The following is a 25,024-nucleotide window of genomic DNA, read 5'->3' on the forward strand; positions in this document are numbered from 1 at the left end:
TATTTGACACTTAATAAATTACAGCTGATGCTTCTTATTATGTGTTTATTAAAACAATATAAGATGCAAATATTATGCATATTTGCCTTACAGATATAGTCCCTGTATGTTACTCAAGGTATATTTATTTTCTCATTGCAAAAGTTTCAGAGGGTACAAATATAGGGCAAATTGAGAAAATTATCTTTTCTTTCTTTCCTGAAGTCCACTTTTACCCACCCTCGACACTTAAAAAGATGGGGAGGCCATACCCAGTGGTGCTCAGGGCTTACTCCTAGCTCTGCACTCAATGATAACTCCAATCTGGACTCAGGGACTCTGGAGAATAAACTCAGGTCTGCCACATGCAAGGCAAGTTCCTTACCTGCTCTATGATTTCTCAAGTCTTTCCCTTATCACTTTCATTCTTAATGATCACCAACATTGAGTTTGATGTTGGGCTCAAGAGATAACTTTATGGGCTGAACATAGCCTTCGAATGACAGAGGCCCAGGTTCCATCCCCAGCACCTTATTGTCCTCTGAGCATGGCTGGGAGCAACCCCAAAGCGTAATGCCAGAAGTAGCCACCCACTAACATCAGATGTGGCCCCCAAAATGAAGAATCCCCCACACCAAAAAAAGAGTTATGCTGGAATTCATGAAGATCACCCCTAAATGTCAAAATACTGACTTATTTAAATTACAGTAGTGTGAGAAACAGCCAGTGCAAAAAGGGCACTCTGACATCCCTCTCCAAGTGCCTCCATGTTAAAGGTACCTTTTGCTTACAAGGAAGGAAGCAAGAGAGGTAGATGTGTTATATGTGAAATCTTCAATATCCAAAATGACTTTTTTCATTTTTAATTTTATTCAATTGTATTATCAGATCTGCTAAATTAACCGAAATTGCTAAATCTAGGGGTAAATTTTACTATTCTGAATAGTATGTATTTGTTTGCTGTGCATTTATGCCCAATTATATAAATAGATTAATTAAGCATCTTTTCTTATTCTGTATGATATAAAATATATAATTTAGGGTTACCTCAATTCCTAAATTCCAGTGATATTTTTATGACTATTGAAGTGGACATCTGCATCGATTTCTCCTCTTTTCAAACTTTAATTAATATTTGTTAATAATCTCTTGGAGAACCCGGCAAGCTACCGAGAGTACTCCACCCGCATGGCAGAGCCTGACAAGCAACCCATGGAATATTTCAATATGCCAAAAACAGTAATAGTAACAAGCCTCACTTCGTGTTCCTGGAGCGAGCAGACACTCTTGGGCTACACTAGCATGCGACAGAGACAAATGGAGACATTACTGGCACCCACTGGAGCAAATCAATGAACAATGGGATGACAGTGCTACTTTTGTTATTATTTGTTAGTAGTATGGGATATTAAGTGTTTGAGTTCATATATTTATATGTGTATAATTATCATCACTTCCTCCATAGAAGTTCTGCTGCCCTTCCAGGTCAAAAAAGACCTACTTATTTATCCCAATTCCATTACCATTCCCTCTAGTTGTCATCTAAAAACATTTTCTAAGTGAAAATTGAGTTAATTTTATTGTTTCTAGACAGTTCATTTGTTCTAGTCATTTATATTCATCACTGTCACTGTCCTCCCATTGTTCATCGATTTGGTCAAGCTGGTCCAGTAACGTCTCCATTTTGGGACTTGTTGTTACTGTTTTGGGCATATTGAATATGTCACAGGTAGCTGGCCAGGGTTTGCTGTGAGGGTGAGATACTCTCTGTAGCTTGCCGGGCTCTTCGAGAGGGGCATAGCAATCGAAACTTGGTCGGCCATGTTGGCTGCAATGCAAGGCAAATGCCCTACCAGCTGTGCTATTGCTCTAGCCCATTCATAGTTGTATTCAACTTTATAGTGAAGCCATAACTGTCTATACTTTCTTACAAAGTTCATGTATCATAAGCACCTCAACATCTATTTGGTCCTATATATTGAAAATTTTTCTTTATCAGGTCAGAATTCTACTGAGTATATGACTTTTTTTTCTTTGCCAGTCATCTATTTATGAACATTTGTGTTTATTTCATGAATTGGCTGTTGTGAATTTTTTTAAGCACCTCCATGTAATTTTTTCAAAGAGACTACACTAAGAGTGAACCAGTACTCACACCAATATCCTTGATTATGTATACTTGTTTTTTTCCCCTTTTCCCCCAATACATTTTTCCAGTGTGGTTCAAGTTCTCTAATAAATAACACTGAGATATTTTTCCTTTATCTACAAATAACTGTATACTGTCTTTGTAGAAATATCTTCCCCGGTTTTTGTGTTCCAATTTTTCTTAATTGAGTTTCTTGCTTGTTAAATTTGCATCAAATTCTTTGTATGTTTTTTATACCAAATATTTGTCAGAAATGGGATCTGAAAACATCCTCTCCCAATCGGTAAATTTCCTTTTTGTTTTTGTGATACTTTATTTTACCATATAGAGGCCTTTTAACTTCATGTAGTGCCATTTGTTCATATTTATTTTATTTTCCTTGCCAAAGGAGATGGGCTGGAGTGATAGTGCAGTGGCAGGGCATTTGCCTTGTATGTGACTGGTCCAGTCGACCCAAATTTGGTTCCTCCACCCCTCTCGGAGAGCCCCGAAAGCTACTGAGAGTATCTTGCCCACACAGTAAAGCCTGATAAGGTAACTGTGAGGTATTAGCTATGCCAAAAGAAGTAACAAGTCTCATGATGAAGACATAACTGGGCCCGCTCGAGCAAATTGATGAACAACAGGAGGACAGTGCTGCGGTGCTACAGTGCCAAAGGAGATGACTCTCAAAATTCACATGTATAATGACAGTTTTGCACGATAAAGTACTCTTAGTGTAATATGTCATTTCCCTCTCATCAAATCTAGTATTTCTGCTGAGAACCTGCAAAGGTAACCCCACCCCCAACCCTACCCCAGAGCCTTCAATATTTTAATTAGTGGCTTTTGCAAATTAACAAATGATATGTCATTTGGAAGTTTTTTTTTGTCTATAAAACATGGGTGTTTTGGGGGGCATAGGGGGTAGCTGAAGAGAAACTGGGGATATTGGTGGTGGAAAATGTGCACTCGTGGAGGGATAGGTGTTGGGGATCATTGTATGACTAAAGCCCAACCACGAACAGCTTTGTAACTGTATATCTCACAGCATTCCACTACCTTTACTACCCAGACGCTGCCATGCCCCAGAACACTTTTTGGACGATCGGGCTGGGACTCAGGCATGAGTGAAACCCCACAGAACCAGGTAAGCGGAGCTCTGTGACCTTTGATTCCAGGCTCAACAGGACCCGGTAACAGAGATCCACTGCCTGCTCCCACCAATATCCGGCGACCAAGGGATTAAAGAGCGAAGTCCCACCCTACCCTGCCCTACCTGCTTCCACCAAACTCTGTCTACTCAGGGATTACACACAGAAGACTCACCCTACCAGTACCAGATAAATATCTCATTGACAGACCACCACTACCTCCACTACCTCCACTACCCAGCCGCCGCATTGCTCCAGGCCTCTTTCTGGACACATCATAAGACACTTAATACCCATCTTCCAATACTTCGCCATGTTTGATTGGGTTCAAATATGGTTTGAACTATGGGAACACCTGAAAGGGCGATTAGAGGCTTATCTAAAAGCCTCTATCACTCTCAGAGAGCCTGGCAAGCTACTGACAGTATCCTGCCCGCACGGCAGAGCCTGGCAAGCTGTCCATGGCATATTTGATATGCCAAAACCAGTAAATACAATGGGTCTTATTCCCCTAACCCTGAAAGAGCCACCAATACGACAGCATTAAAAAGGATGAGGAAGGAGAGGATGATAAAATCTCATGGTCAAACTAGGCTGCCAAAACGGAGGACAAAAATGACTGTCTATAATTTCAATGCATGTACACTGGCGTCAGATGCATCCACCAAGACCTGATGGTGCAAGCGCAAAAGATCAAGTATGACATCATTGGTCTGACCAAGAAGAGAAGGCATCAATCACATCATGCTATTTTCGACACCGGAGAAGAATTTTCCTCAAAACATGCTATAAAAGAGGCATCGGTGGTGTCGGTGTCCACGTCAACACGATCGTGGCCATGAGTATTGGTTCATCAAATGCCTAACAACGGGAATCGGACAATTGCATTTGAATAGAAGTGGCTCACTGCAGGCAGTTTCTATTTTCATTGTCTACGCACAAACATCCAATTATGATGAAGGAGAAATTGAGAAGTTCTACATGGAACTGGAGAAGTTCTAAAAAGAAAACCACACCTTCTACAATATCATTGTCGGTGATTTTAAGGCCAAGATAGGACCGAGAAGATCAGCCAAAGAACTCCACATACAGACCCATGGCCTAGAATGGAAAGAACAGGGTGAGAGACTATCTGAGTTCATCATGTGGACCAAGATCATCCATGGCAACTCACAATTCCAGATGGCCGAATCTAAACGTTGGACAAGGGAGTCTCCTGGTGGACGGTTCCACAACAAAATTGACACATTATATTCAATCCATGGTTTTGTCTGACTGATGTTGCTGTTGTCCCAAAATTCCAAACAGGATTGCACTACCGGCTGCTTAATGAAAATTCTACTTCATGGAGTGGGAAGAAAGGGCTGAAGTTTAAGAAGAGAAGTCCCAGAACGACCACCAACTGGGAGCACTTTGGCTCTATTTAGGAATCATGGGAAGAAGCCATCATTGACAACATTGATGAGGAATATGATCGATGGGTTCAGCATCTCCATGATTGTGCAAGGAACGCCAAGAGAGATGGCCACAAAAAGACGCCTGTCTTGGAAAACTCTCAAGCTCATTCACCAACGTGGATTGGCGGAATTCTCAGGCAACCACAAGTGAATGTCCGAGTTTGAAAAGCAGTGCAGAGAAGCAATAAAGAAAGACCTAAGAGAGAGAAGAGCAGCAGCACTGGCAGATGCTTTAGAAGCCTGGAAAAGCATTCACAATGCCAGCCTGTCCTTCGCCAACTATAAGACCAAGATGATTTGCCTCCAACGTCCTGATGGATCTATCACATCTTCCAGAAGGCGAATGGAGAATATTATCCGTGACTTCTACTTGGATCTCTTTGATAGCAACGTCCACTTGCCCACATACCAAATTCTGCAGGATGGATATGTTGTTCCCAATGTTTTCCCTTCTAAACTCTGAAACGCTATTTTGTCAGTAAAGAAGTGAACAGCACCCATCCCAGACAAGGTCAGACAAGAATACCTGAAAAACCTGCCATCAGTACTCATCAATACACTGGCTTGGCTCTTCACACAATACCTGTATGAATGCAAGATTCTGTCCCAAAGGTAAACCAGCAGGACTGTACTACTGTAGAAGAAGGGAGACATCCACGACATTGGCAACTATTGCCCAATCTGCCTGTTGTCTTTCATCTACAAGCTCTTCACCCAAGTCATCCTGAATAGTATGGCAGAACACTAGATGAAGGATAAACATGAAAGCAAGCCGGGATCCTAAAAGGATTCAGGCCGATAGATCATATCCACACGATAACCAAGCTCATTGATGTTTCTTGGGAGTTCAAGATGCCACTCTGTCTAATGTTCATTGATTTACAGAAGGCCTTTTATATAGCTTAGACTAAAGCAGTCATCAAAACCCTAGCCAAACAGGGAATTCAAACTCAATACATCAGGATCCTCTGTGAGCTGTATTATGGATTCACTACCAGGATCTCACCATTCTACAAGGAAGCGATCTTCGAAGTAAAGAGAGTGATTCGGCAAGCTGATATCATTTCACCAAAACTCTTCAGTGCCACCCTTGAGAAAGTCATGTGATGACTGGAATGGGAAAGAATGGGAAGGTAAGGTGAACACAGATGGTCATCAACTATACCACCTCCGGTTCGCTGATGACATTGTTCTAAAAACACCAAACATTAGCCAAGCAGCACAAATGCTGGCCGACTTCGACTGTGAGTGTGGAAGGGTCGGACTGCAGCTGAATCTCATGAAGACAATGTTTATGAGAAATGGTCTCCTTCCTCATGTTCCATGTGCTCTTAATGAAACAAAAATCTTCAAATGAAACAGTTATGTGTACATAGGTTGAGAAGTCAACATAACGAATGACCTTGCACCTGAGTTGCACAGGAGAAAGAGAGAAGCTTGGAATGCATTCAAAAGTGTTGAAGAAATAGCTAAGAGGACAAAGAAACTCTGGATCCAGGAACATATCTTTGATTCCACTGTTCATCCTGCATTAACATATGACTCAGACACCTGGGCCCTACTAAAACTGGATGAGAATGCTATTCGGTTCTCCCAAAGAAGAATCTAGAGAGCTATTATCACACATCACTCAAATGAGAGAAATATCTATAGTTCTCACCTCAATCGACGACCAAGAATCAGGGACATGGTCTCATTTGCTGAGGTGTGGAAAATCAGATGGGCTGGACATGTAATGAGATTTGCAGATGATGGCTGGAATAGAGCCATTACTGATTGGATTCCATGGGACATCAAAAGATCACATGTCTGCCCACCTAGGAGATGGTCAGACTTCTTTGTCAAGACCACAGGGATGCCCACACTCTCCACTGCTGTTCAATATAGAACTGGAAGTACTTGCTATAGTGGTTAGGCAAGAAACAGATATTAAGAGCATTTAGGTAGGAAAGGAAGAAATCAAGTTCTCATTATTTACAGGTGATATGTTACTATACTTAGAGAACCCTAAAACCTCTACCAAGAAATTCCTAGAAACAATATAATTGTATAGTAAAGTTACAGGTTATAAAATCAATATCAAAAAGTCCTACTTTGGACAAACTGGCAGGCTACCGAATGTAACCTGCCCACACGGCAGAGTCTGGCAAACTCCCCGTGGCCTACCCAATACGCCAAATACCAGTAACAATGATGGGTCTCATTCTCCTAACCCTGAAAGAGCCTTGAATATGGCAGCTTTTAAAAAATCTCAGGGCTAGGACGAAGGAAACGTTACTGGGGCCTGCTGGAGGCAATCGACGAATAACAGGATGTTCGTGATACATCGTGACCAAAAAGTCCATGACTTTCCTATACCCAAAGAGTGAGAGAGAATAAAGTGATATTAACTAAAACAATCCTGTTCACAATTGTACCCCAGAACATTAAGTGCCTAGGAATCAGCTTAACTAAGGAAGTAAAAGACCTGTACAAAAATCACTACAAAACACTACTTCAGGAAATAAAAGAGAACATGAGGAGGAGCAATAGCACAGTGGTAGGGCATGCACCTTTCACGCAGCCAGCCCGGCTGAGCTGGGTTTGATTCCTCCACCCCTCTTGGAGAGCCCGGTAAACTACCGAGAGTATCTTTCCCACATGGCAAAGCCTGGCAAGCTACCTGTGACATATATTCAATATGCCCAACACAGTAACAACAAGTCTCAAAATGGAAACGTTACTGGGCCCACTCGAGCAAATCAATGAACAACGGGAGTACAGTGACAGTGAGAAAATGGAAAGATATCCCCGGCTCATGGATCGGGAGAACTAATGTTGTCAATATGGCAATAATTCTCAAAGCATTGTACAAATTCAATGTGATCCCTATAATGATATCCGTGACATTCTTCAAAGAAAAGGAGCAGCAAACACTCCTGAAATTCATATGGAACAATCAGCCCCCACGAATAGCTAAAGCAATTCTTGGGAAAAAGAAAATGGGAGTAATCAACCTCCCTAACTTCAAACTCTACTATAAAGCAGTAAAAATTAAAACAGCATGATACTGGAACAAAGACAGACCTTCAGACCAATGGAACAGGAATGATTATACTGACATCTCCCCCCAAACATATGATCATCTAATCTTTGACAAGGGAGCAAGAAATGTGAAGTGGAGGAGGGAAGTTTCCTAAAACAAATTGTGCTGGCAAAACTGAACAGCTACATGCAAAAAAAATGGGCTCAGATCTCTGCCTAACACCGTGTCCAAAAGTAAGATAAAAATGGAATAAAGACCTCAACATCAGACCAGAATCCATAAATTGAAGACAAGTTTGACAAAACCCTCCACGACATTCAAGCTAATGGTATCTTCAAAGATTTCACGCCATTTGCCAAGGAAGTGAAAACAGAGATAGACAAGTGGGACTATGTTAAACTAAGAAGCTTGTGTATCTCAAAAGAAACAGTGACCAAAATACAAAGATAGTCTACAGAATGGGAAAGAATATTTGCCTAATATCCATCTGAAAAGGGGTAATATCAAGGATATACAAAGTACTGGTTGAATTCCACAAGAAGAAAACATCAGACTCCATCAAAAAGTGGGGCAATGAAATGAACAGAAACGTTCTCAAAGAAGAAATCTGAATGTCAAAAAGGCACATGAGAACACGCTCTACATCCATAATCATCAGGGAGATACAGATCAAAACAACAATGAGATATCATCCCACACCACAGAGGCTAGCCCACATCCAAAAGAACAAAAGCAAAAGCTGTTAGCGTGGCTGTAGCGAGAAAGGTACACTCCTTCACTGCTGGTGGGAATGCCAACTGGTTCAGCCCTTTTGGAAATAGTATGTACAATTCTTAAATATTAGAACTTGATCTCCCATTTAACCCAGCAATACCACTCCTGGGAATATATCCCAGAGGGCAAAAACGTATAGTCAAAGTGACATCTGCACTTGTTTCTTCATTGCATCACTCTTTACAATAGCCAGAATCTAGAAAAAAACGTGAGTGCCCGAGAACAAATGACTAGTTAAAGAAACTTTGGTACATCTACACAATGGAGTAATATGTAGATGTTAGAAAAGATGAAGTCATGAAATTTACATACAAATGGTACTATATAGAAAGTATCATGCTAAGTGAAATGAGTCAAAAAGAGAGGGACAGGCATAGAAAGATTGCATTCATCTGGGGAAAATAAAGTAACAAAATAGGAGACTAACACCCAAGAATAGTCGAGATAAGTACCAGGAGGTTTACTCCATGGCTTGGAGGCCAGCCGCACATGCTAGAGAAATGGCAGCTCAGAGAGAGAAGGGAGCACCAAATAAAGGATGTTGTTAGGATCCTCCAAGGATGGGAGATGCATGCTGAAAGTAGACTATAGACCGAGCACGATTGCCACTCAGTGCCTCTTTTGCAAACCATAGCACCCAAAAGGAGACAGAGAACAAAAGGGAATGACAGAGGTGGGATGGGTGGGGGTCTGGAGGGCGGGAGGTATACTGGGATCATAGGTTGTGGAGAATGGGCACTGGTGGAGTGATGGGTAGTCAATAGTTTTATAACTGAAACCCAAGCACAGAAATTTGTAAGTCTACAACTGTGCCTCATGGTGTTTCACTAATAAAAATTTTTTAAAAAGATCCTGAATGATCAGTTTGAGGCTCTTCATGTTCCTAGAATGAACAGGTGCCATTGGGCTACACTAGCAGATGACAGGGACATATGGAGACTTAGTGGCGCCCGCTTAAGGAAATCAATGAGTAACGGGATGTCAAGTGATCAATAGTCTCACAGCACTAATTTTTTTAAAAAATTACATGGGTGTTTTCAAAGCTTACAAGTCATCTGTAGTTATTTTCTTTCTATAGATAGAGAAAAATCTTGAATTGTGTCCTTCTCGCCTTTCACTTTCTGACTATTGCAACTAGCGTCTACACTTCTCATAGAATCTGATATTCTGGTAGATTTTCTGCATTTTTCCCTATCTCTTGTATTTCCTTTTCTATTTTGATTTTATCTTATCTCATATTTCTCATATTCTTTATTTTGTTTGGTAGAACCTACGAAGTATATGGATAATGGTGTCTGGTTATCTGCACCTGTGGGCGGGCAGCAGGGGACGGGGAGAAGGGGGGAAGAGGGTGGGAGTGTGGAGGGACAGAACAGAAACAGCAACTGGTTCTGTTTGAGGCCTAGCAGTGAAAGAAAAGTACAAAAGTGATAGAAGAGCAAGTAGGATCTTTCCCTTGCCTGCAGGATTGGACCTCTGGCAACACATGTGGTCTCCAGAGCAATTCCAGGTGTGAATCCTGAGTAAAGAGCCAGGAGCAAGCCATCGGGTGTGACCTCAAATCAAAACCAAGCAATAACAAAAGTACAAAACTTTGTAGGAGGTCCCAGAGAATTTCTGCTTTGGAACAAAAACAATTAAGTGAATTGGAAAATCAGGGGAGAGAGAGGTATAGGGGTTAGAGTGCTTGTCTGGCAAGTGACTGACTTGGATTCCATTCCTAATACCACATATGATCCCTGAGCACAGAGCCCAGACTAAGTACTGAACATCACCAACAACTTCCCAAACAAAACATAAACATAAAAAGGATCACACAGTCACCAGAGTGTGGAGAAGGGATGCAAAGGGGTAGTGAGCCTGAATACCTGTGCTAGTTGCAGAGATCTATAATGTAGACAAAGGCAGGACAGTGAAATCCTAGGTTTCAGTCACCCTCACAGGTTTTCAGCTATCTCACAGCACAAAGCCTAGCTGGCATGCTGATTAAGTGCCCAGAAGAAAACCCTAAAACAAAGCAAAACAAAAAACAAAAAACAAAAAAAAACAGGAAATGGCTCAGAAATTATTGCTACTAGAAACGTTTTCGCAAACACTTTAAGTCAAGACTTCTGTCACTAGGTGGCCGTAGAAAACCACAGAAGACCGTACCTTCTTCCGAACACAACACCCTCCCACCTCCACTCACCACCACCACTAGCACCACCACCAATGCCCCACTCAAACCTGCCCCAGCATCTGTTAAAAATTCAAGGTTTTCTGGACTCTGGTAAGCCAAACATCCAAACCCAAGGCCTGAAACAAAAAGGTGTCGAGGAAGCAATAAAAACTACAAAACTTGAACTTTAGTCTTTGACTTTAAAGCAAAACAGTTATAATGATGAAGCATAGAAGCTCAAGACTCTAAGTGACTGCATAGAACTCAGGGAAGGTTCACTAGCACCAATCAGCTCTATAACCTCTTGGACAAGGATTTTGGAGACATCATCTCTAAGATGTTTAATGAGCTCAAAGAAATTTTACTGCAGGTAGTTGAACAAACAATGAAGGTATGGAAGGGGAAATGAAATAACTGCAAGGAGTAAGCTCAGAAAACTAGAGGGTGTGTGTGTGAACACAAAAAGACAGAAGTGGTCTATCTCTCCCACCGCCCGTGGCCCGTAGTTTTAGTCCATTTCCCCCACCCCAGGAAGGTCTATGGCAATGGGCAGGCAAAGAAAGGAAATGAGGGCCAGGTTGGGTGGTCTTAGTTACAGTTTATTCCAATCCTCTCTCCATTCATCCTGCCTCTCCTCTGCCTCCCCCAGCCCACACTTACAGTCTCATTATATCCCCCAGCATGAGAGGTTGGTGTTGTATGAATGTTCGTTCAGTTGGAGGCGCTGAGATAAGGAAAGTCTTTATGACAAGGAAAGAAATTTATGTCACGGAGGGTCCAGGTTCTCTCAGACCTGTGACCCCCGTAGAGAGCTCTGAAACCCCTCCTTTTCTAATTATGATACCTCTAAAGGGCAGCACAATGCAGTGATGTCATCGAAAGGAGTTATAAAAAGAACATTGAGGCACCAAAACATACATTGTTTCTTTGCATGTGCAGGCTAGGAATTTTGGCCTCAGGAAAGAGGATACATAACCAAAACTGAAACCTTTCTTGGGCTACAAGCACTTGTATTTTCATCCCAAAGACTAGTCTGGCTAGAACCTGGAATGTACATCCCAAGGATAAGGTCTGGCTAGCACCTGAGATCTGCATGTAAAAGACCAGCCAGGTTTCTCTGAGAAAAGGAAAACTGCCCCTTACAATGTACTGAAATTATTTATCAAAGGCAGTTTGAAGGGGAAAATTGTTCAGCCTCATCCATACTAGTCAGGACACAGGAGAAATCTCGCCCATTTTCATAGGTCCCTATGTTCCTGCCCATTGTGTGGTACAGTCTACGTGGGTTCACCCTGACAGTTCAGTCCAGCACCAACAGATTGGGGTAACAATTACAGATAGGTGTGGTCACAGTCAAGAGGGGTAGAGTTCTTTCCCTTGGGAAAGCTGCTTCTAGGACAGATTCTCATTTAGCAGATGCACCCACCCTAGAACAGAATCCCCTGGGTGTGTTTCTCCTCTCCTTGTCCAACAAACATATAAGCGTACATAATATAAATCATTTTGTATGGACACAGTAAGAAATACTTTAAGCTTTTATAATTGCTCTCTTAGGGCCATCTCGATCTTAGACTACAGTACTCAGGCCAGATAGTCTTTTCTATCCCTAGCAGGGTCCTAGTCTCGTCGTTACTTTTGAATCATTACAGCATTTGTCTATGATCAAACTCCTAACTTATAGTTAGGAATCGAGGCACTCTGGTCTGGTTCATCTCTATGTCAGGGTGGCACATAGCTTACTGCTTGCCCTGGTTCCATCCAGGCCCTCGTCGGGACCCTGCTTTTGGGGGTGCTAGGAAGTGAGGGCAACTGAGGCTTAAGTTGAGAAAGCAGATGCCTGGGACTGAATAATATTCAAAGCGAATTAAATCCTGAGTTACAAAGCATAATATTAACTGTCTTCCTGTATGTATACAAAAAGGACATTGCATTAAAGTAAACTATTCACAAGACATAAGGAGTGGAGAAAGGCAACATTAACTTACAATACAAGTTCAGTGTCCAAATTAACTAGGGGAAAAGCTGATTAACTAGTTGGGGAAGAGAACATAGAGAAGTGGTTACAGACAGACAAAGGAATGGGAGTTGATGTCGGTGGGCCCCCCGGGTGACTTATGTGAAGTGGGGAGGAGAAAGATGGTCACTTTCTCCCCACCTGCCTCTCCCCACCCACTTCTGTCTCGCCTCACAGAAAGGAATTTAAGGAGTAGACACGCAGTAAAATAAATAGATTTTATTTGGAGGATTTTTGGAGAGGGAGAGAAAGGGATAAGCAGATATATGGGGGAATGGAGAGTAAGAGAGAGAGTAACGCATCCAGAGAGAATGCGGGCTTCTCAGAGGGTGGAGAGAGCCCCTACACACATCATAGCATTAGACATGAAAGCATGAAAGTACACATCTCAAGAGGGGAGATGCGGGCGACATATGTGCTTGGGCACCACATGTGCTCAGCCACGTGGGCACAAGCAGCACATGGGCTCGGGCAGCATATGTGCGCCATTCCTTTGTTCAAGGTGGCCTTTATAGGGCTTTTCCAACCTGCCCCCAGGTGGGGCTTCTTCCCAGGTAAAAGGCCGTTGCTAAGGAGGTTACCAGGAAGGTTGGGAGTGGTGATGGTCTTCTTTGGGCTGGATCGCTGGAGTTAACCGGATTGAAAGGGAGGTTCGAAGATTTTCAAAAAAGAGGAATTTCATGAGGAGGAGGCCCATATCTTCAGGGTCTGGGGATGGTTTTATCAGGGCTTTGTTTTCTGTATCAGCAAGGTGGGTCATTCCTAGAATTCTTCTTCCATGAAACTTTGTTTCATTGCAAAGGGCCTTTCCCTATCTACCTTCCTACATCAGGAGTGACTCGGGAGCACTGTGATGGGTGCAACCCGAGAAACCCAAGCTCCTTATGGCAAGGGAGAAAGGACAAATCAATTGTTATCTTACAGGTGTGGTCAATAAAAAAAGGAGGAGGGACAAATACAGAATGATTTCTCTTATATATGAGATATGAAGACACATAGCAAGGGAACAACAAATGCTAAAACATCAGAATAATTGGAGAGTTGGTCTACAGAATTGTCCTTACCTTGGGGATAAAGCTGTGTCTTCTTGGGACGTTGATGTTGGGAAGCAGTTACTCTAATGGTGGATGTAGTTTTGGGAATGACAAATGCTTGAAATTTCTCTAAACAATAATGTAAACAAAGGCACCTAGTGAATATAGAAGGGTGGGTATTTGAATATGCCATCTTTTCATATTAAATAGAATGTCATGTAATTTGACCATACCCATTATCTTTGTACATTATTTTAATAGTTTCAATCTCTGGTGCAAAACTGCTTGTGTTTTTGTTGGTCTATTGTAATGTCAAACTTGCTTTCCTGTCTTTAGTTAATATTCTCTAACCTTAAGAAAGTTTGGTTGAGACAGCTCTTGTCCATTCTTTGAGACCTCCTTCAATTTCTGTGTCCTAAAATTTTCACTTTGGAATTTGATATTTTCTTTAGGAATTCTGCTATTTTTCAACAGCTGCCTACCAATTGTGTCTGCTTCTGTGTCTAAGCTAGTTCTTTTATACATTTTCCTAAATGTCGAGCTGTGTGAACTCAAAAAGACAGCATCAGTCTATCTCTCCTGCTGCCCAGGTTTGGTCGTCTCACGCCAGTTCCCCCACTACAGGGAGGTCAAAGGCAAAGGGCAGGCAAAGGAAGGAAATGTGGGCTAGGCTGATCGGTGTTAGTTGCAGTTTATTACATTCCCATCTCCATTCTCCTCTGATTCTCCTCCTGCTTCTTCCTCCCCCAGAATACTTCATTCTCCTCCTTGATCCCCTTTCATTATCCTTCTGCCTCTGGAATCTGGATCCCCTTTCTCCTTCTCCTTCTGGAGTTTGGATCTGAATCCCCCAGCCCACTCTTACAGTCTAGTTATATCCCAAAACATGAGGGGTTGGGGTTTACATATAGGTGTTGTCACAATCAATAGGGGTAAAGTTCTTTTCCTCAGGGAAAGCCACTTCTAGGACAGATTCTCATTAGCAGATTCCCCTGGGTGTGTTTCTCCTCTCCTTGTCCAACAAACATATAGGCATACACAATATAAATCATTTTATATGGATACAGTAAGAAATACCTTAAACTTATAGAATTGCTTTCCTAGGGCCATATCAATTTCAGACTACAGTGCTCAGGCCAGACAGTCTTTCCTATCCTTAGTCTCGTTGTTAAATTTTGGATCATGACAGCATTTGTTTATGGTCAAGCTCTAAACTTATAGTTAAGAATCGTGGCACTTTGCCCTGGCCCTATCTCGATGCCAAGGTAGCTCACAGCTTGCCCTGGGTCCATTCAGCCCCTTGTTGAGACCTTGCATTTGGGGTGTTAGGAACTAAGGACAACTGAGTCTTAAGTCGAGAAAGGAGATGCCTGGGAGTGAATAATATTCAAAGCGAATTAAATCCTAAATTACAAAGCATAATATTAACTGTCTACCTGTATCTACACAAAAAGGACATTGCTTTAAAGTAAACTATTCAAAAGACATAGAGAGGAGAAAAGCAATATTACCTTACAATACAATTTCAGAGTCCTAGAAGGATCTGACCTTACAAATTAACAGATTCTGTTTAGGGGAAAAGCTGATTAACTCTTTGGGGAAGAGAGCATAGAGAAGTTGTCACAGACAAACAAAGGAATGGGAGTGACTCGGGAGCACTGTGATGGGTGTAACATGATAAACCTAAGCTCCTGTGGCAAGAGAAAAGGACAAACCAATGTCAACCTACAAGGCGCTGTCTTTTAACTGTTAGAGTTCACCTTCTATTTCTGTGTTCCTGTTGCAGAGTGGATGCCAATGACAAGGAAATTGAAAATCTCAATGGATCAATCAGGTTTTTGAGTGTTAGTTCCAAGTAAAACCAAGCCCACTGAGATACTTCTACATATTTTCTCTGGGTCTTTGGACTCAGTGGCTAACCCTGACTCATGATCCAGCCATTAACTTACTAAACTGTCTCTTCTTCTAGGATTTGAGTCAATGGCTGCACTAATCCTTAATAGAGATCAAAGTTGAATCAATTTTTCAATTTTTTTAATTTTCCAAAACATAAAGTATTTTTTTCAATGTATTATTTTTGATCTTATAGTTGCAACTCTTTCAGAAGAACAGGGAAAAACCTCAGAAGGAAAGTGCACGTCTTCATCCCATTGAGTGAGACAAACTCATAATATTGGTAATTTGCATGAAAACTGCAGCTTGGTAATCTCTCTATCAACTGATCCTCCTACTCAGATTTTGTGCAACTATCATGCACAATCATATACACAAATGCATGTGTCTCTCAGCAAACTAGCCTTTGTACAAGGCTATTATGAGCTATTATTTACTTGTGGTTGTACTTTACTAAGGAGCTTTGCTTGTCCACATCTGTTCTGCCAATTTCACCCTACCTTATTTTTTTCTTAATGGCCTCATCGTATTTTACAGTATAGGTGCAACATTTATCTATCTTTTAGGCAAAAGTTTGGCCATTTGCAGAATATAGAAATTGCAAGCAAACCTACAGAGCATATTCTTTCAGAACCTTAGCGTACTTATATTTCTAGGGCTTAGATTGCTAGATGTAGACATTTCTTCTCAAATGTACAGTTTTAAAACCTCTTTGGTACTAAAATGGACATTTCTAAAAGCTTTATTGATAGAAATTGTAACTGCTGGTATGAATGGATCACTTTATCAACATTCTTGCTACTTTCATGGCTATTAGGGTATGTGTGTCTTACTGTGTACATAATAGAGAAATATTAATGTAATTCTTAAGTTGGTGAAGCATAAAATATTTCAACTTTTAGAGAAATCCGCAGCAAACTAGCCCATACTTTTCTGGAATCACCAGAGTATTATATAATAATTGTTGATACACATTTAAAAAAAAATAGAATTGTTCATAAAGAAAAAAAACACTTGCTGAAAAAACTGCCTCAGGAATTCAAAAAGCTAAGTATAAAGTTGTATGGAGTTCTAAAACATAGTATTAAAGACCATCTTGAAAAAATGTCCCATAAGCAGATCAGACCATATAGTTTTGTGTTTTTTATACACAGTTTCCTTTTATTATGTATATATTCTTTTTGTTTGTTGGTTGGTTTAGGGGGAGCATATCCAGTGGTGGTCAAGTCTTACTCCTGACTTTGCACTCAGTCACTCTTGGCATGCTCAGGGGACCATATGGGGAGCCAGGGATCAAACCTGAGCCTGCCACATGCAAGGCAAGCACACTACATGCTATACTGTAGCTACAACTATACTATAGCTCCAGCCCCATACGTCTTTATTTTTTTTTTCTTTTTGGGTAATACCCCGTGATGCACAGGGGTTACTTCTGGCTCTGCACTCAGGAATTAGTCCTGACAGTTCTCAGGGTACCATATGGGATGCTGGAGATCAAACCCGGGTTAGCTGTGTGCCAGGCAAATGCCCTTCCTGTTGTGCTATCGCTCCAGCCCTGTCTTTATTCTTATATTAAAGAATTATATTAAGAAATGCCTCCTTCCTATTCATCCCCAAACCTGCGCCTGATCTCTCCATCCCTCAGTCAAACCCGTGACTTTGCTCTCACTCTGTATACACCCCAGTCACCCTGGGCCATGGCACTATCCCTGAACCTCTTCCTGTTTGTCACAAAGCTGCGCCTGATTTCTACATCCTTCAGGTTGCACTCCCACCATACACCAGGTAGCTGTAGGAGGCGTGGCCTCTTCAGAAGTGGGCATGGCCTCTTCAGAAATAGGTATGGCCTGAGCAGACGTAGGCGTGGCATAATTTTGGACTGCAGGTAAATTAATCATACCCAGCAATCTCGTGTAACTCTTAGTCTCCATACCAACACACCAACATGAAGAAACAGCACAAATCCCCACAACGTGGAGAGGGCAATGAAAAGAGTCCAGAAACCTCATTAGGTGTTACTCACCTAAGAGACTTCCCTGATAAAGAATTTAGATATGAACTAATGAAGATGTTCAATGAACTCAGAGAAACAGTGACACAGTTGTCCAATAAATTAAAAGAGGGCACAAAAGAAACAATGGATTGGAGAATCGAGAACTTACAGGAAGAAATGAGAGAAATTGAAAAGCTGTGCACAGAGTGTAAAATAAAGGATTAATAAAGGATAAAGGATCCAGTAGATGAAATAAAAAAAACTCAGTGTGTCCCCTCAACAGTGGAATGGCTACAGCTGAAGATATAATCAGTGACCTGGAAGATCGATTCACCAAGCCTACAGGCAACAACAAACAATGGCAAGAGACCTCAAAATAGCTCTAGAGCGAATCAGAGTCCTAGGAGATGATTGCAAGAGAAAAAAAATTAGAATCACTGAAGTACCAGAAAGTCAGAGAAACAATCCCAATTAAAAAGCCACGTTTAAACAAAGCAATGCTGAAAAAATTCCCAGAGTTGGGCAATGCAGCCGTTCAAATTCAAGGTGCCCAAAGGTTGCCAGCTAAAAGAGACCCTAACAAAAACATTCCAAGACATATCATAGTTAGAATGATGGATGCTCCATATATAGACACAAAAATACACGCAGCAAGGTCAAAGAAGGAAATCACATACAAAGGAACCCCTTAGATTCACAGCAAATCTATAAGAGAAAACCCTCCAAACCCAAAGGCAATGGTGGGATATAGTGAAAAACCCCACTGAAATGAACGCTTCACCAAGAATACTCTATCCAGCAAAACTCTCACTCAAACTCGAAGGAATGGTACACTATATTCTGGATAAGCAACAGCTCAGGAACTTCATAGACACAAAACCAAATCTACAAGAAGGACGAAAGGATTACTATAAGACAAGACAAACCCCACAAGTAAAACAGACCCTTAAAGAAAGATGACACAAAACCCCATAACAATAATATCTCTCAAAGTCAACAGAATGGTCTAAATTCACCAATTAAGAGACACAGAGTGGCAAAATGGATTCAGAGACAAAACCCAACATTCTGCTGCCTACAAGAAACTCAACTGAACAGTCAAAGCAAACACAGACTCAAAGTTAAAGGATGGAAAACAATCCTGCAAGCAAACTGCTCCCTCAAGAAAGCTGGTCTGGGGGCTGGAGCAATAGCACAGCAGGTAGGGTGTTTGCCTTGCACGTAGCCGACCTTGGTTTGATTCCCAGCACGCTGAGCACCGCCAGGAGTAATTCCTGAGTGCATGAACCAGGAGTAACTCCTGAGCATTGCCGGGTGTGAACCAAAAAGAAAAAAAAAAAGCTGGTCTGTCCATACTAGTACCCGGCAACAAAAATTTAGGGTTGAAAAAGATTAAAAGGCATGCTTGCTTCGGCAGCACATGTACTAAGATTGGAACAATACAGAGAATATTAGCGTGGCCCCTGCACAAAAATGACACGCAAATTCGGGAAGTGTTCCATACGTTTTAAAAAACTAAAAATAAAAAGTGAAAAAAAAAAAGGAAAAGATTAGAAGGCACAGTGAAGGCCATTTTATATTTATCAAGGAAAATGTACAACAGGAAGAAATCACACTCTTAAATGTATAAGCAACTAATGAGGGAATAGCTATATATTTAAAACAACTGCTGACAGATTTTCAGGAGGACATTGCTAGCAACACAATAGTAGCCGGAGACTTCAACATCACCTTATCGCCTCTGGATAGATCAACAAGAACAAAAATCAGCAAGGAAACATTGACTTTGAAGAAAGAAATAGAAGAGATAAGGCTTATAGACCTATACAGGGCTTTACACTCCCAAAAGAAAGCATACACATTCTTCTCCAATGCACACAGAACATTTTCCAAAATAGACCACGTGCTGGGCCACAAAACATACCTCAATAGAATCAGGAAGATAAAAATAGTATCCACAATTTTTTCAGACTAGAGTGTACTGGCAGAGGAACCCAGGTGTGTGGGACCCGTGGCTGAGATCTCCAAGCCTGCACGGTTTGGGACTGGACCTGTCAGTAGCTAGACAGTTACACCCACCAACTGCCGTGTGATCCCAACAACGGCCAGGATCCAGAGATTATCACACTCAGCCCCCGGGAGAGAACAAGGCAGAGTCTTCTACCCTGTGCCTGACTGTCTCCACCAGGGCCCAACAGCTGAAGACCTCCGGGCCCCAGCCAAGGCCATGCTGGGACCACTCTCCACACTCAGCTCCCGGAAGTGTGACCGCATTCGCGGCCACGCAACATCTTATCGTCTCATTCCTACTTTGGACAAACTGGCAGGATACTGAATGTAACCTGCCCACACGGCAGAGTCTGGCAAACTCCCCGTAGTATACCCAATATGCTAAATACCAGTAACAATGATGGGTCTCATTCTCCTAACCCTGAAAGAGCCTTGAATTTGGCACTTTTAAAAAACATCTCAGGGCTAGGATGAAGGAGACGTTACTGGGGCCTGCTCGAGGCAATCAACGAACAACAGGATGGTCATGATCGTGAACAGTGTACTGAATATAGAAGGGAATTACACACACACACACACACACACACACACACAAAGAACCAAATCAAACACCTGGAAATTAAAAAACTCAATGTTGAACAACAAGTGGGTCAGGAAGAAAGTCAAGGACGAAATCAAAAGATACCTGGAAACAAATGAGAATGAAAACACGAGCTACCTGAACCCATGGGATGCAGCTAAATCCGTGTTATGGGGAAAATGTATAGCTCTTCAAGCATTTCTCAGGATGGAAGAAAGGGCCCACATAAACAACTTGACTTCAGAGCTCAAGATCTTAGAAAAGGACCAAAAAAAAAAAAAAAAAAGAGCCCAAACCTGGCAGAAGGAAAGAGATCATAAAACTTAGAGCAGAAATCAATGACATGGAACCACCCCCCCCCCCCAAAAAAAAAACAATCCAAAGATCAATGAAACCAAGAGCTGGTCTTTTGAGAAAGTAAATAAGATAGATAAACCACTAGCAAGACTCACAAAGAAAGAGAAGAGAGAACCCTAATAAACCGAATCAGAAATGAGAAGGAGGATATCACAACAGAGGTAAAGATAAAAGTAAAAGCCCTCCCGTTGTTCGCTGATTTGCTCGAGCGGGCCCAGTAATGTCTCCATTGGAGACTTTGTTGTTACTGTGTTTGGCATATCAAATACTCTCAGTAGCTTGCCGGGCTCTCCGAGAGGGGCGGAGGAATTGAACTCGGGTCGGCCATGTCGGCCGCTTGCAAGGCTGGGCGTTCCCACCCAGGTCAGTTTTCCCGCTGCTTCTCAAAACCGGGACTTGGATTTCACCATGCAAACCCCCAGGCGATCCCCCAGATGTCAGGAGACAAAGCTGATCTGAGCCTCTCTGCCTCTCCCTTTCTGCCGCCCAAGCCGAGCTGGTCTCTTCTCCCCACCAAGTCTTTACTCCCTGGACACACACCAGGTATCCTTGGGGGTTTGGCCACTTTAGAATTGGGCGTGGCTTTTAAAAAAGTGGGCGTGATCTAATGTTGGGTGGGACAACGCTTACCCAACTGCAAGTTCTTTACTCAATCCAAGAAATCTAAGCCTTACACCTACACACCAACATGAAGAAACAACGCAAATCCCCGCCACAAGGAGACGATGAGGAAACAAGTCCAGAAGCCTCAGTAGGTGCTAGCCACCTTAGGGACCTCTCTGACAAAGAATTCAAATATGAAGTCATTAAGATGTTCAATCAACTCAATGAAAGAGTCAGACAGATATCCGCTAAATTGTAAGAGGAAAATCAATTCTAAAATGAAAGAAACAATCTATTGCACAATCGACAAAATACAGGAAGAAATGAGAGCGGAAATTGGAAAGCTTCGCACAGAAATGGCACAGATAAGAGATTCCATAGATGAAATCAAAAACTTACTCTGTTCCCTCAAAAATAGAATCATCACAGCTGAGGAAAGAATCAGAGAGCTGGAAGATCAGCTGCACCAAGACAACACGCAACAACAAACAGTGGCAAAGGACCTCAAAATAGCTCTACAGAGAATCTGAGTCCTAGGAGACAATTCCAAAAGAAAAAGCATTAGAATCATTGGACTACCAGATGTTCAGGGAAACAATCCCAATGAAAAAAACATGGTTAAACAAATCATCCCCGAGAAATTTCCAGAGCTCCACAATACAGCCATTCAGATTCAAGAAGCCTGAAGGGTGCCAGCTAAAAGAGACCCTAACAGTAACTATCCAAGACATATTATCGTTAGAATGATTGATGCTGCTGATAGAGACACAATACTGCAAGAAGCAAGGGCAAAAAAACGAAATCACATACAAAGGAGCACCCCATAGATTCACAATAGACCTATCAGAGGAAACCCTCCAAGCCCAAAGGCAGTGGCGAGATATTGTGAAAAAACTCACTGAAATGAATGCTTCACCAAGAATACTCTATCTGGCTAAAGTCTCACTGAAATTGAAGGAACTGTAAACTATTTTCTAGATATAAAGCAGCTCAGGAACTTCATAGAATCAAAACCAAACCTAAAACAAGGCCTAAAGAGGGCTACTTTAAGAAAAGACAAACCCTACAACCACAACACACTCTTACAGAAAGATGACACTAAACCCCATAACCATACTCTCTCTCAATGTCAACGGTCTAAATTCACCATCTAAGAGACACAGAGTGGCAAAATGGATACAGAGACAGAACCCAACATTCTGCAGCATATAAGAAACTCATCTCAACACTCGGAGCAAACACAGACTCAAAGTGAAAGGATGGAAAACAATCCTGCAAGCAAACAGCTCCTGCAAAAAATCTGGGGTGGCCATACTAGTATCCGACAACATTAATTTCACCTTGAAAAATATTAGAAGGGACAGTGAAGGCTATTTTCTCTTCATCAAGGGATACGTACAACAGGAAGAAATCACACTCTTAAATGTATATGCACCCAATGAGGGAACAGCTAAATATTTAAAACAACTGCTAACAGATTTTAAGGAGGACATTGATAGCAACACAATAGTACTTGGAGACTTCAACATCGCCTTATCACCTCCGGAAAGATCAACAAGAACAAAACCCAGCAAGTAATCATTGGCTTTAAAAGAAGAAATAGAAGAGAAAGGGCTTATAGACCTATACAGGACTTTACACCCCAAAAAGAAATAATACGCATTCTTCTCCAGTGCACACGGAACATTTTCCAAAATAGACCATGTGATAGGACACAAAACATACCTCAACAGAATCAGGAAGATAGAAATAGTATCAGCCATCTTTTCAGACCATGATGCACTGAGGATAGAAGTGAATCACACAGAGACACGGAGAACCAAATCAAATCCCTGGAAATTAAACAACTCAATGCTGAACAACGAGTGGGTCAGGAACGAAGTCAAGGACGAAATCAAAAGATACCTGGAAACAAGTGACAATGAAGTCACGAGCTACCAGAACCTATGGGATGCAGCGAAAGCCATTTTAAGGGGAAAATTTATAGCTCTGCAAGCATATCTTAGGTCTGTAGAAAGGAGGCACATAAACAACTTGATATCACAACTCAAGACCTTAGAAAAGGATAAACAGAAAGCCTAAATCAGGCAGAAGGAAAGAGATCATAAAACTTAGAGCAGAAATCAATGACATGGAAACCAAAGAAACAATCCGAAAGATCAATGAAACCAAGAACGGGTTCTTCAAGAAAATAAACAAGGTAGATAAACCACTCGCAACACTCACAAAGAAACAGAGAGAGAGAGAGAGAGAGAGAGAGAGAGAGAGAGAGAGAGAACCCTAATAAACCTAATCAGAAATGAGAAGGGGGATATCACAACAGAAACCAAAAAAATCCAAAAGATCATCAGAGACTACTTTGAAAGTCTTCAAGAGAACCTAGAAGAAATGGACAAATTCCTGGACTCCTATAATCTCCCAAAGCTGAATCAAGAAGATCTGGAGTATCTGAATAGACCTATTAACATCAATGAAATCGAAACTGTAATCAAAAGTCTTCCCAAAAACAAAAGCCCAGGTCCAGATGGATTCACTAGCGAATTTTTCCAAACATTTTAAGAGGACCTACTGCCAGTCCTTCTCAAGCTTTTCCAGGAAATTGAAAAAACGGAAACTTTCCCAAACAGTTTCTATGAAGCCCATATCTCTCTAATACCAAAAGGAAACAGACACCACGAGAAAAGAAAACTACAGGCCGATATCCCTGATGAACACAGATGCAAAGATTCTCAACAAAATACTAGCAAATAGAATTCAACTACTCATCTAAAAGATCTTACAGCATGACCAAGTAGGATTCATCCCGGGGATGCAAGGCTGGTTTAACACTTAGAAATCAATCAATACAATCTACCATATCAACAAAATAAAAGATAAAAATCATATGATTAAATCAATAGATGCAGAGAATCATCTATTGATTCTAAGAATCAGCTAGGAATCAGCTTAAGTAAGTAAGTAAAGGACCTTTACAAAGAAAACTACAAAATGCTACTTCAGGAAATAAAAGAGGATACGAGGAAATGGAAAAATATCCCCTGTTCATAGATCGGGAGAATTAACATTGTCAAAATGGCAATACTTCCCAAAGCGCTGTATAAATTCAACACAATCCCTATTAGGATACCCATTACATTCTTCAAAGAAGTGGAACAAAACACTCCGAAATTTATATGGAACAATAAGCCCCCACGAATAGGTAAAGCAATTCTTGGGAAAAAGAAAATGGGAGGAATCAACTACCCTAACTTCAAACTCTACTACAAGGCAGTAATAGTTAAAACAGCATGGTACTGGAACAAAGGCAGAGCTGTAGACCAATAGAAAAGGGTTGAATATACTGACATCTCCCCCCAAGCATACGAGCATCTAATCTTCGATAAGGGGGCAAGAAAAGTGAAGTGGAGCAGGGAAAACCTCTTTAACAAATTGTGCTGGCAAAACTGGATGGCTACATGCAAAAAAATGGGCTCAGATCTCTGCCTAACTCCATGTACAAAAGTAAGTGGATTAAAGACCTCAACATCAGACTGGAATCCATATGGTACATTGAGGAAAAAGTTGGCAAAAACCTCCATGACATAGAAGCTTATGGTGTCTTCAAGGATGTCACACCGCTGGCCAAGCAAGTGAAAACAGAGATAGACAAATGGGACTATCTTAAACTAAGAAGCTTCTGCACTTCAAAAGAAACAGTGACCAAAATACAAAGACAGTCTACAGAATGGGAAAGGATATTTGCCAAATACACATCTGATAAGGGATTAATATCAAGGATATACAAAGTACTGGTTGAACTCCACAAAAAGAAAACATTCAACCCCGTCAAAAAATGGGGAGATGAAATGAATAGAAACTTTCACAA

General features: G+C 41.4%; 1 non-coding gene across 1 annotated transcript; it reads left to right on the forward strand.

The window, feature by feature from the left end:
• The first annotated feature begins 19,010 nt into the window (after window positions 1–19,010).
• Window positions 19,011–19,117, forward strand: LOC130027058 (U6 spliceosomal RNA). The gene has a single exon (XR_008792996.1). It is a non-coding gene; the product is annotated as a U6 spliceosomal RNA (small nuclear RNA).
• Window positions 19,118–25,024: the final 5,907 nt, after the last annotated feature.

This window comes from Sorex fumeus, unplaced genomic scaffold, assembly GCF_029834395.1.
Source record: "Sorex fumeus unplaced genomic scaffold, SorFum_2.1 ptg000035l, whole genome shotgun sequence".
In the NCBI taxonomy this organism is placed as follows: Eukaryota; Metazoa; Chordata; class Mammalia; order Eulipotyphla; family Soricidae; genus Sorex; species Sorex fumeus.